Source organism: Polypterus senegalus, chromosome 3 (genome assembly GCF_016835505.1).
Source record: "Polypterus senegalus isolate Bchr_013 chromosome 3, ASM1683550v1, whole genome shotgun sequence".
In the NCBI taxonomy this organism is placed as follows: Eukaryota; Metazoa; Chordata; class Cladistia; order Polypteriformes; family Polypteridae; genus Polypterus; species Polypterus senegalus.
In genome coordinates this window covers 9,834,980-9,852,628 of record NC_053156.1, presented here as the reverse complement: position 1 = coordinate 9,852,628, position 17,649 = coordinate 9,834,980, and positions in this window count along the sequence as shown.

The window sequence follows — 17,649 nt, the reverse complement described above, 5'->3', positions numbered from 1 at the left end:
GTCTCATGGCCGTCCGGAGTTTTTTTTTTTGTTTGTTTTTTCTGTCCTCACTGGCCATCGGACCTTACTCTTGTTATTCTATGTTAATGTGTTGCCTTATTTTAATTTCTTACTATGTCTTCTATTTCTCTATTCTTCATTTTGTAAAGCACTTTGAGCTACATTTTTTGAATAAAAATGTGCTATATAAATAAATGTTGTATTGTATTGTATGATCCAGGATAAAAATGATGTTCCACGTGGGTTATGGCAGACGAGACAAACGAGTGAGCACAAACACAGACAACGGGGGCTTTGCGCTTAGCCAGCTCCCTTTTAAATTCCCCGCCAGCCCTTCTGGTCCCCAGCAGCCCCTGTGCCCATTGCAGACGTCCAAACAGGGCAATACCATCGGGCAGCTGGGAAATGGAGTCCGTTAATCTGTAGCACTGCTACAACTTTATCTCTTGTGACAGATGTCCAGGGACATTGCCCAACTGGGACGCCGGGAGAGGGGCAGCATTACTATATAGCATGGGGGCCACGGAGTCGAGACACTCAACCCTGCGGGGAGATGTGGCCACCACCAATGGGTGCCTGGACAGCTCTGCCACAACAGGAAGTGCTGCCAGAAGAGGAGCTGAACCCGTATTCAGCACTTCCGGGTGCAGTATAAAGGAGGCCGCCGCACTCCACTCAAGGCTGGAGTCGGGAGGGAGAAGACAGGAGCTTTCAGGTGAGGAGTGGAGGTGGCAGAAGAGAAAGAGATTGAGTTGGCTGATATAGGCCTTGTGGTACTGATTAACCTTATTAAGATTAATAAATTGTGTGTATATTCGGGACATTTGGTGTCTGTCTGTCTGTGGCGGGCTGGTTTCTCACACTCTCCTGGTTATTCAATAATAAGAACATAAGAAATTTGACAAACAACTGGTGACCATTCAGGCCATTTGTCACTCATTTCTTTAGCTAAACAGTTCAGCTTTATCAGTATCTCATCCAGAGCCTCCCTAAATACTCAGACTGAACGGGTTTAATTCTCTGAGTCTGTCACAGTATGTCATGTCCTTCAGTCCCTTGATGCACCTGGTTACTCTCTTCTGCACAGCTTCACGTGCTGTTATGTCTTTCTTGTGGCATCGTAACCAGAACTGCACTCAATACTGCATTATATATTCTTAGAATAATATCCCTTGATTTATATTCCACAATTTTTACGATATAAACTAACATTTTACTTGCTTTAAAAATCACTTCTGCACTTGCTTAGATGAAGAAAATGTTGTGTCAAGATAAACCTCTACATCTTTTTCAGAGACCTCCTCCTGTAGCTCATTGTCATCCATCTTGTAGTCATAATTGATGTTCCTTTATCCCACGTGTAGCACTTTGCCCTTTCTGACGTCCATCCATCCTCTTCCGCTTATCCGGGGTCGTGTCGCGGGGGCAGCAGCTTGAGCAGAGAGGCCCAGACTTCCCTCTCCCCGGCCACTTCTTCCAGCTCTTCCGGGAGAATCCCAAGGTGTTCCCAGGCCAGCCGGGAGACATAGTCCCTCCAGCGTGTCCTGGGTCTTCCCCGGGGCCTCCTCCTGGTTGGACGTGCCCGGAACACATCACAAGGGAGGCGTCCAGGAGGCAACCTGATCACATGCCCAAGCCACCTCATCTGACTCCTCTCGATGCGGAGGAGCAGCAGCTCTACTCCCAGATGACTGAGCTTCTCACCTTATCTTTAAGGGAAAGCCCAGACACCCTGCGGAGAAAACTCATTTCAGCCACTTGTACTCGTGATCTCATTCTTTCGGTCACTACCCAGAGCTCATGACCATAGGTGAGCATATGAGCGTAGATCGACTGGTAAATTGAGAGCTTTGCCTTACGGCTCAGCTCCTTTTTCACCATGACAGACCAATGCAGAGCCCACATCACTCCAGATGCCGCACCGATCCACCTGTCGATCTCACGCTCCATTCTTTCCTCACTCATGAACAAGACCACGAGATACTTGAACTCCTCCACTTGGGGCAGGATCTCTCCCTGAGAGGGCACTCCACCCTTTTCCAGCTGAGGACCATGCTCTTGGATTTGGAGCTGTTGATTCTCATCCCAGCCACTTCACACTCAGCTGCGAACCGCTCCAGAGAGAGCTGAAGATCACGGCCTGATGAAGCAAACAGGACAACATCATCTGCAAAAAGCAGTGACCCAATCCTGAGTCCACCAAACCGGACCCCTTCAACACCCTGGCTGCGCCTAGAAATTCTGTCCATAAAAGTTATGAACAGAATCGGTGACAAAGGGCAGCCCTGGCGAGTCCAACTCTCACTGGAAGCGGGCTCGACTTACTGCGGCAATGCGGACCAAGCTCTGACACGGTTGTACAGAGACCGAACAGCTCTTATCAGGGGTCCGGTACCCCATACTCCCGAGCACCCCCACAGGATTCCCCGAGGGACACAGTCGAATGCCTTTTCCAAGTCCACAAAACACATGTAGACCGGTCGGGCAAACTCCCATGAACCCTTCAGGACTCTGCTAAGGGTGTAGAGCTGGTCCACTGTTCCGCGACCAGGACGAAAACCACACTGTTCCTCCTGAATCCGAGGTTCGACTATCCGACGGACCCTCCTCTCCAGAACCCCCAAATAGACTTTTCCAGGGAGGCTGAGGAGTGTGATCCCTCTATAGTTGGAACACACCCTCAGGTCCCCTTTTTAAAGAGGGGACCACCACCCCGGTCTGCCAATCCAGAGGCACTGTCCCGATGTCCATGCGATGTTGCAGAGGCGTGTCAACCAAGACAGTCCTACAACATCCAGAGCCTTAAGGAACTCGGGCATATCTCATCCACCCCGGGCCCTGCCACCAAGGAGTTTTTGACCACCTCGGTGACTTCAGTCCCAGAGATGGGAGAGCCCACCTCAGAGTCCCCAGGCTCTGCTTCCTCATGGAAGGCATGTTAGTGGGATTGAGGAGGTCTTGAAGTACTCCCCCACCGACCCTAGCGTCCGAGTCGAGGTTAGCAGCGCACCATCCCCACCATATACGGTGTTGACACTGCACTGCTTTCCCCTCCTGAGATGCCGGACGGTGGACCAGTCCACACATCCTTACAGATTCATGATTGACTTTAAAATTCTGCTTATGGTTTATAAAGCCTTAAATAATCTCGCCCCATCTTATATATCGGAATGTCTGATGTCTTATATTCCAAATCGTAACCTCAGATCCTCGAATGAGTGTCTCCTTAGAATTCTAAGAACAAAACTTAAAAGAAGTGGTGAGGCGGCCTTCTGCTGCTATGCACCTAAAATCTGGAATAGCCTGCCAATAGGAATTCACCAGGCTGATACAGTAGAGCAATTTAAAACACTGCTGAGAACACATTACTTTAACATGGCCTTTCTATAACTTCACTTTAACTTAATCCTGATACTCTGTATGTTCAATTCATCATAATAACTATTCATGGTGGCTCTAAAATCCGTACTGACCCCTACTCTGCCCACCTCCACCTACTCAAAGCTTCATGATGCTCCAACATTGAGGGACTAAAAGCTAGAAGTCTACGTGACCATCATCATCAAGTCCTTCCGTGAGAACCCTAAATACAAAGAGGACTGTTTCATGTATGTTAGGTAGAATGCCCAGAGCAGACTGGGTGGTCTCATGGCCGTCCGGAGTTTTTTTTTTTTTTGTTTTTTCTGTCCTCACTGGCCATCGGACCTTACTCTTGTTATTCTATGTTAATGTGTTGCCTTATTTTAATTTCTTACTATGTCTTCTATTTCTCTATTCTTCATTTTGTAAAGCACTTTGAGCTACATTTTTTGAATAAAAATGTGCTATATAAATAAATGTTGTATTGTATTGTATGATCCAGGATAAAAATGATGTTCCACGTGGGTTATGGCAGACGAGACAAACGAGTGAGCACAAACACAGACAACGGGGGCTTTGCTCTTAGCCAGCTCCCTTTTAAATTCCCCGCCAGCCCTTCTGGTCCCCAGCAGCCCCTGTGCCCATTGCAGACGTCCAAACAGGGCAATACCATCGGGGCAGCTGGGAAATGGAGTCCGTTAATCTGTAGCACTGCTACAACTTTATCTCTTGTGACAGATGTCCAGGGACATTGCCCCACTGGGACGCCGGGAGAGGGGCAGCATTACTGTATAGCATGGGGGCCACGGAGTCGAGACGTTCAACCCTGTGGGGAGATGTGGCCACCACCAGGGGGTGCCTGGACAGCTCTGCCACGACAGGAGGTGCTGCCAGAAGAGGAGCTGAACCCGTATTCAGCACTTCCGGGTGCAGTATAAAGGAGGCCGCCGCACTCCACTCAAGGCTGGAGTCGGGAGGGAGAAGACAGGAGCTTTCAGGTGAGGAGTGGAGGTGGCAGAAGAGAAAGAGATTGAGTTGGCTGATATAGGCCTTGTGGTACTGATTAACCTTATTAAGATTAATAAATTGTGTGTATATTCGGGACATTTGGTGTCTGTCTGTCTGTGGCCGGGCTGGTTTCTCACACTCTCCTGGTTATTCAATAATAAGAACATTAGAAATTTGACAAACAACTGGTGACCATTCAGGCCATTTGTCACTCATTTCTTTAGCTAAACAGTTCAGCTTTATCAGTATCTCATCCAGAGCCTCCCTAAATACTCAGACTGAACGGGTTTAATTCTCTGAGTCTGTCACAGTATGTCATGTCCTTCAGTCCCTTGATGCACCTGGTTACTCTCTTCTGCACAGCTTCACGTGCTGTTATGTCTTTCTTGTGGCATCGTAACCAGAACTGCACTCAATACTGCATTATATATTCTTAGAATAATATCCCTTGATTTATATTCCACAATTTTTACGATATAAACTAACATTTTACTTGCTTTAAAAATCACTTCTGCACTTGCTTAGATGAAGAAAATGTTGTGTCAAGATAAACCTCTACATCTTTTTCAGAGACCTCCTCCTGTAGCTCATTGTCATCCATCTTGTAGTCGTAATTGATGTTCCTTTATCCCACGTGTAGCACTTTGCCCTTTCTGACGTCCATCCATCCTCTTCCGCTTATCCGGGGTCGTGTCACGGGGGCAGCAGCTTAAGCAGAGAGGCCCAGACTTCCCTCTCCCTGGCCACTTCTTCCAGCTCTTCCGGGAGAACCCAAGGTGTTCCCAGGCCAGCCGGGAGACATAGTCACTCCAGTGTGTCCTGGGTCTTCCCCGGGGCCTCCTCCTGGTTGGACGTGCCCGGAACACATCACAAGGGAGGCGTCCAGGAGGCAACCTGATCACATGCCCGAGCCACCTCATCTGACTCCTCTCGATGCAGAGGAGCAGCAGCTCTACTCCCAGATGGCTGAGCTTCTCACCCTATCTTTAAGGGAAAGCCCAGACACCCTGCGGAGGAAACTCATTTCAGCCGCTTGTATTCGTGATCTCATTCTTTCGGTCACTACCCAGAGCTCATGACCATAGGTGAGGGTAGGAACGTAGATCGACTGGTAAATTGAGAGCTTTGCCTTACGGCTCAGCTCCTTTTTCACCATGACAGACCGATGCAGAGCCCACATCACTCGGATGCCGCACCGATCCGCCTGTCGATCTCACGCTCCATTCTTCCCTCACTCGTGAACAAGACCCGAGATACTTGAACTCCTCCACTTGGGGCAGGATCTCTCCCCCTGAGAGGGCACTCCACCCTTTTCCGCTGAGGACCATGCTCTGGATTTGGAGGTGCTGATTCTCATCCCAGCCACTTCACACTCAGCTGCGAACCGATCCAGAGAGAGCTGAAGATCACGGCCTGATGAAGCAAACAGGACAACATCATCTGCAAAAAGCAGTGACCCAATCCTGAGTCCACCAAACCGGACCCCTTCAACACCCTGGCTGCGCCTAGAAATTCTGTCCATAAAAGTTATGAACAGAATCGGTGACAAAGTGCAGCCCTGGCGGAGTCCAACTCTCACTGGAAACGGGCTCGACTTACTGCCGGCAATGCGGACCAAGCTCTGACACCGGTTGTACAGAGACCGAACAGCTCTTATCAGGGGGTCCGGTACCCCATACTCCCAGAGCACCCCCCCACAGGATTCCCGAGGGACACGGTCGAATGCCTTTTCAAGTCCACAAAACACATGTAGACCGGTGGGCAAACTCCCATGCACCCTCCAGGACTCTGCTAAGGGTGAAGAGCTGGTCCACTGTTCCGCGACCAGGACGAAAACCACACTGTTCCTCCTGAATCCGAGGTTCGACTATCCGACGGACCCTCCTCTCCAGAACCCCCGAATAGACTTTTCCAGGGAGGCTGAGGAGTGTGATCCCTCTATAGTTGGAACACACCCTCCGGTCCCCCTTTTTAAAGAGGGGGACCACCACCCCGGTCTGCCAATCCAGAGGCACTGTCCCGATGTCCATGCGATGTTGCAGAGGCGTGTCAACCAAGACAGTCCTACAACATCCAGAGCCTTAAGGAACTCCGGCGATCTCATCCACCCCCGGGGCCCTGCCACCAAGGAGTTTTTTGACCACCTCGGTGACTTCAGTCCCAGAGATGGGAGAGCCCACCTCAGAGTCCCCAGGCTCTGCTTCCTCATTGGAAGGCATGTTAGTGGGATTGAGGAGGTCTTCGAAGTACTCCCCCACCGACCCTCAACGTCCGAGTCGAGGTCAGCAGCGCACCATCCCCACCATATACGGTGTTGACACTGCACTGCTTCCCCCTCCTGAGACGCCGGACGGTGGACCAGAATCTCCTCGAAGCCGTCCGAAAGTCGTTCTCCATGGCCTCTCAAACTCCTCCCATGCCCGAAGTTTTGCCTCAGCAACAACCGGCCGTTCCGCTTGGCCTGCGGATACCTATCAGCTGCCTCCAGAGACCCACAGGACAAAAAAGTCCTATAGGACTCCTTCTTCAGCTTGACGGCATCCCTCACCGCTGGTGTCCACCAACGGGTTCGGGGATTGCCGCCACGACAGGCACCGACCACCTTGCGGCCACAGCTCCGGTCAGCCGCCTCAACAATAGAGGCACGGAACATGGCCCATTCGGACTCAATGTCCCCCACCTCCCTCGGGACGTGGTTGAAGTTCTGCCGGAGGTGGGAGTTGAAGCTACTTCTGACAGGGGACTCTGCCAGCCGTTCCCAGCAGACCCTCACAACACGTTTGGGCCTACCAGGTCTGACCGCATCTTCCCCCACCATCGAAGCCAACTCACCACCAGGTGGTGATCAGTTGACAGCTCCGCCCCTCTCTTCACCCGAGTGTCCAAGACATATGGCGCAAGTCCGGATGACACGACCACAAAGTCGATCATCGACCTGAGGCCTAGGGTGTCCTGGTGCCAAGTGCACATATGAACACCCTTATGCTTGAACATGGTGTTCGTTATGGACAATCCGTGGCGAGCACAGAAGTCCAATAACAAAACACCGCTCGGGTTCAGATCGGGGGGGCCATTCCTCCCAATCACGCCCTTCCAGGTCTCACTGTCATTGCCCACGTGAGCATTGAAGTCTCCCAGCAAAACGAGGGAATCCCAGAAGGTATGCCCTCTAGCACCCCTCCAGAGACTCCAAAAAGGGTGGATACTCCAAACTGCTGTTCGGCGCATACGCACAAACAACAGTCAGGACCCTTCCCCACCCGGCGCAGAGGGAGGCTACCCTCTCGCCCACCGGGGTAAGCCCCAATGCACAGGCTCCAAGTCGGGGGGCAATAAGTATGCCCACACCTGCTCGCCTCTCACCGGGGCAACTCCAGAGTGGTAGAGAGTCCAGCCCCTCTCAAGGAGATTGGTTCCAGAGTCCAAGCTGTGCGTCGAGGTGAGTCCGACTATATCTAGCCGAACCTCTCGACCTCGCGCACTAGCTCAGGCTCCTTCCCTTCAGAGAGGTGACATTCCACGTCCCAAGAGCCAGTTTCTGTAGCCGAGGATCGGCCCGCCAAGGTCCCCGCCTCCGGCCACCACCCAACTCACACTGCACCCAACCTCCTTGGCCCCTCCCACAGGTGGTGAGCCCATGGGGAGGAGGACCCACGTTACCTCTTCGGGCTGTGCCCGGCCGAGCCCCATGGGTGCAGGCCCGGCCACCAGGCGCTCGCCATCGAGCCCCACCTCCAGGCCTGGCTCCAGAGGGGGGCCCCGGTGACCCGCGTCCGGGCAAGGGAAAACGTCGTCCAAAGGTTTTGCTCATCATTGGAGGTTTGTTGAACCGCTCTTTGTCTCATCCCTCACCTAGGACCAGTTTGCCTTGGGTGGCCCTACCAGGTGCATAAAGCCCCGGACAACATAGCGCCTAGGACAGGGGTCCTCAATCCCGGTCCTGGAGAGCCACAGTGGCTGCAGGTTTTTGCTCCAACCCAGTTGCTTAATAAAAAGCACTTATTGCTAAAGTAACACTTCTGCTTCACTTTAGTGATTTTTGAGCCCTTATTGCTTAATTTTGTCTTAAACAGCTATTTGAATTGCTCCTTATTATCAATAACATGCAAATGACAAGAGAGAGCAGCATTTCTCCATTTAGCTTATTTACATTTACACCTCTGTGTATTTATCTGCACTATTGGGTTTAATTAAATACTTGGAAGAAAAACGAAGAGAAAAAGTGAAGGACTGAGAATTACTCGTCCATTTTAGCCTTCAAATCATTTGCATGATAGAAAGGGAAAGAAAATCTAGGATATGAGAATGAGCTGACATAGCAGAGTTAATTTAATTTCATAGCTTGTTAGTGCTTTATTGGCAAGAATTGCTTTCTAATTAAGCAGCCAGGTCAGAACAAAATCCTGCAGCCACTGCAGCTCTCCAGGACTGGGATTGAGGACCCCTGTCCTAGGATCATTGGGACACGCAAACCCCTCCACCACGATAAGGTGACGGTTCAAGGAGGGGGTCTTTCTGACGTTAAACTCCATTTTCCAAGTGTTCGCCCGGTTCTGAAACTTGTCCAGGGGCCTCATGTATAAACGGTGCGTACGCAAATCGCGATGTATAAAACCTACACTTGGTGTAAAGCGACGCACATTTCCACGGTAACTCATACCTTGTCGTACGCAAGTTCTCCACTCGGTTTTGCAGACTGGCAGCACCCAGCGTGAAAGCAATGCTACTGTTCTTGTGTGATTACTCATTTACTTCATGACGCGGCTTTATAAATACACTGAAACTAACCGCATATTGTTTATTAGTGTAATGCATCTGATTGTAATTAACTTGTAACAATATAATGGTCCACAGAATGGTCCACAAACTATTCTAAATACCATAACTGCTTTAGCGTTGTTACTCTCACTGCACCTTCTTTTTCTTCGATCAGCTGCTCCCGTTAGGAGTTGCCACAACGGATCATCTTTTTCCATATTACTCTCACTGCACCACTCGGAGTATTTATATCACTGTATCTGAGTGTGAATCACAGCAGCAGCTGATCGGAAAGAGAATTATCGGTATACAGCATCAAGCACACGCTGTCTCAGCCACTGCAAAACACTTCAAACCTTTCCTGTACGGACCTTGCGGTTCAGAAACAGTTTCATCCCAAGAACTTTAAATGCAGCCAATCAAGTGCTCCTTGTAGAACTGTTTGTACTTATAAGTACAATCACCTCACTGTAAACTTGCACTACTGCTATAATATCGCACAACCTGAGCCACTTTATAAAGCGCGTATTTACATATGATGACGATATCATTTGTAAGATGAAATGCAGCAAAATATGCTGATTATATTATAAAGATAAAACTTTAACTCATTTAAATAATCTGTATTGTTAATAATTAAACATGTGAGGACACGGTGCCATAGCGCTAGCAAGTTCACGTATTGTTCCTGCCTCGTGCTGTATATTTGCTGAGGCTGGCGCAACTCTGGAAGGACAGACGGATAGAATAATTAAACACGTACTATGAAGATATTTCAATGTTCCTTAAAAGTTTTGAAGAATCGTCGTTGTAAGCTTACAGATGGCTTAACGTCTATCACAGAGCTGATTGTGTGGCGATTGGGTATTTGGAGAAAGAAAAGTAACGACAGGAATTGGGGGTTAGTATGTTTGAAAGAGACAGTACCGCTACAATAAATTATTTCATCGAAGGTCGCGCATGGCGCAGCAGCATCTTGTGTGAGACGTGAACAATCACTGTGCCACCGTGTTTCCATGTTTAATAACATGCTTTCATTCCAATCATCATGAAAATGATATCACGTATACATCTCAGTATTTTAGTTATTCAGAGAGCTGTAATATCACGAATGTAAGGAATTCTGTGTCCTGTCTCTACATGTAATCAATGTTAAATGTAAGAAACAACGTTATTATAGTGCTAATGGTCACCTTTCAATTATTATTTTTATAATTCATGTTAAATGATCTGTGAAGAGCAAATATTATGCCTTTAAAAGAGTAATCATTTTGCAGTTTTTGTGACTGTGCACCTGTTAATCAGGGTGTTCAATTATTTGACTTAATTGGATCTTTATTACTTTTGGGATTTCAAATACCTCTTTAAGATCATCAAATATATGTCTATTATAATACATATTACTTATGTAAAAGTTACATTTAGAGATTAAAACTTGACAGATGTTTGTTTGTAGTTCATATCTCATTTAGGCTCCATTTGACTCCATCAGGTCCTAGTGGTGTGCTGAACGCATCGGCCTGACTTTAGCGTCTCTGAGACTGGAGGAGGCCAGGAGTCCAACTGTACAGCAGGCACTGACTGGTGACAAGATAGAGATGGCAGAGAGTTCAGCTGGACATCATCCTATATGACTACACAAGCAAACAACATGTTAAGAGCACACAGAGGGTGTCTACTCCAGTATGGCCCTGACATAACAACCTGTACAGCTGTAAACGACTCCACTTTACTGGGCATTTTAGCACACACTGCATTGAGGCTGTCTAATCTTAACCATTAAATAATTCAATCTGAACAGCTGGAAATTTATTTTGGCAAAGATGTTTCTGGTAAGGCATTTTTTTTCTTGTTTGTCATAGGTTTATACTGAAAAACTGGTTTACATCAATGTAGTTTTCTATAGGATATATATATAATAACAAAAGGCAAAGCCCTCACTGACTGACTCACTCATCACTAATTCTCCAACTTCCCATGTAGGTAGAAAGCTGAAATTTGTCAGGCTCATTCCTTAGAGCTTACTTACAAAAGTTAAGCAGGTTTCATTTTGAAATTCTACACGTAACGGTCATAACGGTCGATAACTGTCAACAACGTCCGCCATATTGAACTTTCTTATTCATGGCCCCATCTTCACGAAATTTAGTAGGTGGCTTCCCTGCGCTAACCAAAACCAATGTACTTACTTATTTCGATGGTATGACGCCATTGTCAGCCACCATATTGAACTTTCCAAACGTCCCTAATTCTCCAACTTCCCGTGTAGGTAGAAGGCTGAAACTTGGCAGGCCCATTCCTTACAGCTTACTTACAAAAGTTAAGCAGGTTTCATTTCGAAATACTAGGCGTAACGGTCATAACAATCAACAACGTCCGCCATATTGAACTTTCTTATTCATGGCCCCATCTTCACGAAATTTGGTAGGCGGCTTCCCTGCGCTAACCGAAACCAATGTACGTACTTATTTCGGTGGTATGACGCCACTGTCAGCCGCCATATTGAATTTTCCAACGTCACTAATTTTCCAACTTCCCGTATAGGTAGAAGGCTGAAATTTGGTACTTATTTCAGTGGTATGATGCCACTGTCGGCCGCCATATTGAACTTTTATCGGAAAATTAATGATATTAGAAATAATATAGTATATCTCCCCAACACTAAGGATCCTCCTAAGCCCCAGTACTCCGTTATAAACAAATTCAATTCTTTCACCAGGATAGATTTACCTGATTTACATAGAATAATCTCTCAAATGAAACCCTCCACCTGCGTCCTTGACCCAATACCAACAAGGTTTTTCAAGGAAGTATCAGACGCGCTTATTGATAATATCCTTGACATAGTTAATTTGTCATTAGATACGGGGGTAAGACTGCTGTAGTTAAACCCCTACTCAAGAAAAATAATCTTGACCCCTCTGTTTTTGAAAATTTGAGACCCATCTCTAACCTGCCCTTCTTAAGTAAAATTCTAGAGAAGGCAGCCATTATGCAGTTAAATGACCACCTCAATAAACCTGCTATTCTTGATAAATTTCAGTCAGGTTTTAGAACAAATCACAGCACACAAACTGCACTCGTTAAAGTAGTAAATGACTTGCAGGTGAATGCAGACAGAGGCCATTTATCTGTTCTCATCCTCCTCGATCTGAGTGCTGCATTTGACACCATTGATCACAATATTCTTAGAAATCGCCTTAGTCAATGGGTGGGCCTCTCTGGCAGTGTCTTAAATTGGTTTGAATCCTACCTGGCAGGGAGAAAACTCTTTGTTAGTTGTGGTAATCAAATCTCAAAGTCACATGATATCCGATATGGTGTTCCACAAGGCTCTATCCTGGTCCGCTGCTCTTCTCAATCTACATGCTTCCGTTAGGTCAGATTATCTCAAGTTACAACGTGAGCTACCACAGCTATGCTGATGACACACAGCTGTACTTATCAATGGCACCTGATGACTCCGACTCTCTAGAATCAATAACACAATGTCTTACTGGTATTTCTGAATGGATGAATAGTAATTTTCTCAAGTTAAATGAAGAGAAAACTGAAATTGTATTGTTGGCAAAAACGGATTCAGTGAGGTTATCAGAAATAAACTTGACGCATTAGGATTCGAAGTTAAGACGGAAGTAAAAAACTTAGGGGTAACCGTTGACTGTAACCTGAATTTTAAATCACATATTCATCAGACCACTAGGACAGCATTTTTTCACTTAAGAAACATAAGTAAAGTTAGACCTCTTATATCATTGAAAGATGCTGAGAAATTAGTTCACACGTTTTTTTCAGTCGACTAGATTACTGTAACACACTCCTCTCAGGACTACATAAAAAAGACATAAATCACTTGCAACGAGTGCAGAATGCAGCTGCTAGAATGCTAACTAGGAAAAGAAAATCTGAACACATTTCTCCAGTTTTGATGTCACTACACTGGTTGCCTGTGTCATTCAGGATTGACTTTAAAATTCTGCTTATAGTTTACAAAGCCTTAAATAATCTCGCTCCATCTTATATATCAGAATGTCTGACACGTTATATTCCAAATCGTAACCTTAGATCATCAAATGAGTGTCTCCTTACAATTCCAAAAGCTAAACTTAAAAGAAGTGGTGAGGCGGATGGCCTTCTGCTGCTATGCACCTAAAATCTGGAATAGCCTGCCAATAGGAATTCGCCAGGCTGATACAGTAGAGCAGTTTAAAACACTGCTGAAAACACATTACTTTAACATGGCCTTTTTATAACTTCACTTTATCTTAATACTGATACTCTATATGTTCAATTCATCATAATAACTATTCACAGTGGCTCCAAAATCCGTACTGACCCCTACTCTCTCTTCTGTTTCTTTTTCCGGTTTCTCTGTGGTGGCGGCCTGCGCCACCACCACCTACTCAAAGCACCATGATGCCCCAGCATTGATGGACTAAAAGCCAGAAGTCCACGTGATCATCATCATCATCATCAAATCCTTCCGTGAAAACCATAAATCCAAAGAGAACTGTTTCATTTATGTTAGGTAGATTGCCCAGAGGGGACTGGGTGGTCTCATGGCCTGGAATCCCTGCAGATTTTATTTTTTTTCTCCGGCTGTCTGGAGTTTTTTTTTTGTTTTTTCTGTCCCCCCTGGCCATTGGACTTTACTCTTATTCGATGTTAATTAATGTTGACTTATTTTATTTTCTTACTGTGTCTTATTTTTCTATTCTTCATTATGTAAAGCACTTTGAGCTACTTTTTGTATGAAAATGTGCTATATAAATAAATGTTGTTGTTATCCTTAGATAACATACACCCTGGTGTGCTTAATGTCGATCCCATAAAGAAGACATAAACTCAATTCTCTGCTTCTTCAAAAGGTGAATTTGAGGTCCACCGCACAAGGGCACACTGTTGTGTATCTGAAACTAAACTCGGTAAATTATTGCCACTCTGGATTTGAAAATGGGATTCCTGCACCTCCATTTCTTCATTGAAGACTAAGGTATTACTCTAAGGTAACACTCTGAAATGAATCATTTTAAATCCATTCTAAACTATTTCTAGGGACTTGCAGCTCCCCAGCCACTTTTTCCTTGAAGGGTGTAACTTGGGTGTTTCACCTACCATAAAGGTTCTGCACACTGAACGTAAACCTGGGGACCCCTTACTGCGAGGGAGCAGCACTACCGCCACACAACCGTGCATGTTTAATACCTGCTTTAATGAGTTTCATCATGAAAATGATATCAAGTATTTATCTTAGCATTCTAAATGACCAGAGAGTAGGAATATCATGAAGTGAATGGATTCTGTGTGGTGATCGCTGCCGGCGCCTCCTCAGTGCAGGAGGAAGTCAGTTAAAAAAGCGTATAGTGATTAACAACTGGGTTGGGGAACACTTAATATAAAACATTTAATGTGTTACATGAACTTATGACAGAGTTTGAGAAAATTCAGGAAATTAAACATTGATTTTTAGATGAAGTTTAGTTTACGACATTCTACTAACTAAATAAACGGCGAGATAAAAGTGGAAATGTTGAGAATAAAGTCAACATGTTAACATATAGTTTTTTTTTTGTCTTTCTTCACCATGGCTTTAACACGCTTTTGTAACAAACAGTTGGCCCTAACAGTGTGCTCAAGCTTAACTTTGGCCTTCATTAAATCGCCGTTAAAGCGCATCTTCGGTGAGAATACGGCAGATTACCATTACCTGGTACCAATCCTGGTACTTGACAGGTTTGGCAGAAGATCATAGTGTGCCGTATATCAAAATACGTCTCATTGAGCTAAATACGGTCTGTTTAAATGTGAATGAATGAAACTCAGAGAGAGTAATGTAATGTATATAACTAAGGAGGACATTGAATCATGTAACGTTACACTGTATTCAATTGACTCTAACTCTGCTTCTGAGATTTTTGTCGTTGAATCTTTGGGCTCGGCAGTAATTGACACTGCGTGCACTCGAACTGTTTGTGGGGAAACGTGGATTGATAGTTTTGTGAGTGAGGTTTCAGAATGAAGCGAACAAGTTTATTGAAGTGCCAGGCATCAGAGCTTTTAAATTTGTTGATGGAAAGATTGTGCAGGCTACTAAAACAATTAAAATTCCGACAAAAACTGGACACACCAAATGCAATACTGAAACCAAAGTAGTGATCCCTGCAGATATCCCTTTGCTCTTAAGCAAACCATCATTAAAGAGAGCTGGAGCTGTGCTTGACATTGAAAATGACAGAGCAGTGATGTTTAACACTGGATATACCAAAGCTTACAAAAAAACTCGTAAGTCAGGCCCACCTTAAATCGCTCGCACCTCTCCGTCAGCTCATTTTGTCTTGTAAATGTGTCGATAAGCCGAAGCAGCAAGCATCCTACTATCCTATCCTCCCACTGCCACAGAAAGTGCAAAAATTGTTCTCTCAGCTCAAGTCTGGTTTATCAGGGAGTGAAGTGGTATCTAGAGCTGTATACGCTAATAAAATATATCGTTATTTGGAATACATGCATTTCACGTGTGTTCTGTGTCTACAAAGATCCATGTAAGTGTAGGATGACAGGGAATGCAAGAAATATTGAACTAATACCTAAAAGACAAACTTTTTCCATAATTTAGTACCAACGACAAACTATAGACATGAAGTGTATAATGTGTGAAGTCCAAATATTAAATAAGCACTTTCAAAAAAGGTATAAATACAACGGAACAAGTGCGCTTTTATTCAAAACTTTAACCGAAGAAAAAGAAATCCGGTTACTGTGGGTCGTTGTAGCGACTTCTTTTGCTGGTAAGAGCTGTTGACTCCTAAACAAAGGGTTGCAGGTGTGAGCCTCCCAGTATCTCAAAATAAACATTTTGAGTAGTCAGTTGTTCTTATTGTTGCTGTTATACAATAAAAACATACATTTGATTTGGGTCTGCAACGGCCGATGTAAATGTATGGTACTTGTAAAGGTTAGAGGTGTTTTTGTTTTTTTTTATATATTCTGTTTTATTCTCTCAGTCACGTTCACGCTCCTCCCGATCTGACACTGTTAGTTTTCAAATGAAGACGTGCTATAACAGAGGTGAACTCGGATGAGGACGAGAGTTCTACATCGGATAAGGAGAACAGAAGCACCTCACCGCCCACAAGAAACGTCCAATCACATATAAGAATAACGTAGCTGCACCAGGCATAAAGACAAAAAATGGCACCATTTGAATGCACCCTGAGGACCCTTGAGCAGCCATGTGTCAAGGTAATTATTGGTAGCGAGAACCTGTCAGATCAGTTTCCGCTACCAAGCTACGTTATGCAGCTTCTACCAAGAATTGAAAGCTCGGGCCAATCACAGACCGTATCGGCTACCAAGAATTGGCAAATCGCGGCTTGTGTCGGCTACCAAAACTTGGAAAGGGATTGCCAGCCTCTTGTCAACAAGTATTAAAAATTATAAAAATACAAATCATGGAAAGTGAAAACTTTTTTTTTCTTGACTTCATCTTTGCCAATTTAAAAACTTTTTTTTTTTTTTTAATTCATTGTTTGGGTGAGTTCATTTTTATCTGAAAAGACAGATGAACTATTTTCTACAGAAGACTCAAGGAAAGTGTTTCTGGTATAAAAAGACCAATAATTCTTAATGGAGGTGATTACCCGCCAGGCCAGCGTGTTGCAGGGTGCTTTAAACCAATCTCTGCAGAACAAATACAGAAAAACCCACCTGATTTAACGTCACTTCTGGCACGCTGTTCCAGTCAAATGATATCACTTCCAGTTTACAGCATATAAAATCTCCATCTGTCCAAACCAGTTCAGTTCATTCTGAGAACTCAGCCTCTTGTTACTTTAAACATTTTGCAGCCAGGGACAATATGCAGGTGGCTGCCCCAAACCTTTTTCAGTGTGTTGAGACTCATTCTTTTACAGTATATATATATATATATATATATATATATATATATATATATATATATATATATATATATATATATATATATATATATATATATATATATATATACACTAATAAAAGGCAAATCCCTCACTCACTCACTGACTCATCACTAATTCTCCAACTTCACGTGTAGGTAGAAGGCTGACATTTCTCAGGCTCATTCCTTACAGCTTACTTACAAAAGTTAGGCAGGTTTCATTTAGAAATTCTACGCGTAACGGTCATGACTGGAACCTATTTTTTCGTCCATATACTATAATAGACGTCTGCTCGATGGCCGTGGGAGGCGGAGTTACGGAGGAAGACGAGCTGTTTATTAATGCAGTAAGAAATGAATCGATGAATGAAACCTGTCATCTTTACAACGATTGACAAACACGGAATGTAACTTGAACACAACACATCCTACAAATACGAACCTGATTGAAAGAAATAATGATAATCAAATCCTTGATGACAGCAACACTCAGTAACACTCACAAAACAATTACTGTATATTGACAATCATGTTACGTTATTTTTAAAATGTTATATGTTAAATATATATACTGTATATATATGTATGTATATATGTGTGTGTGTGTG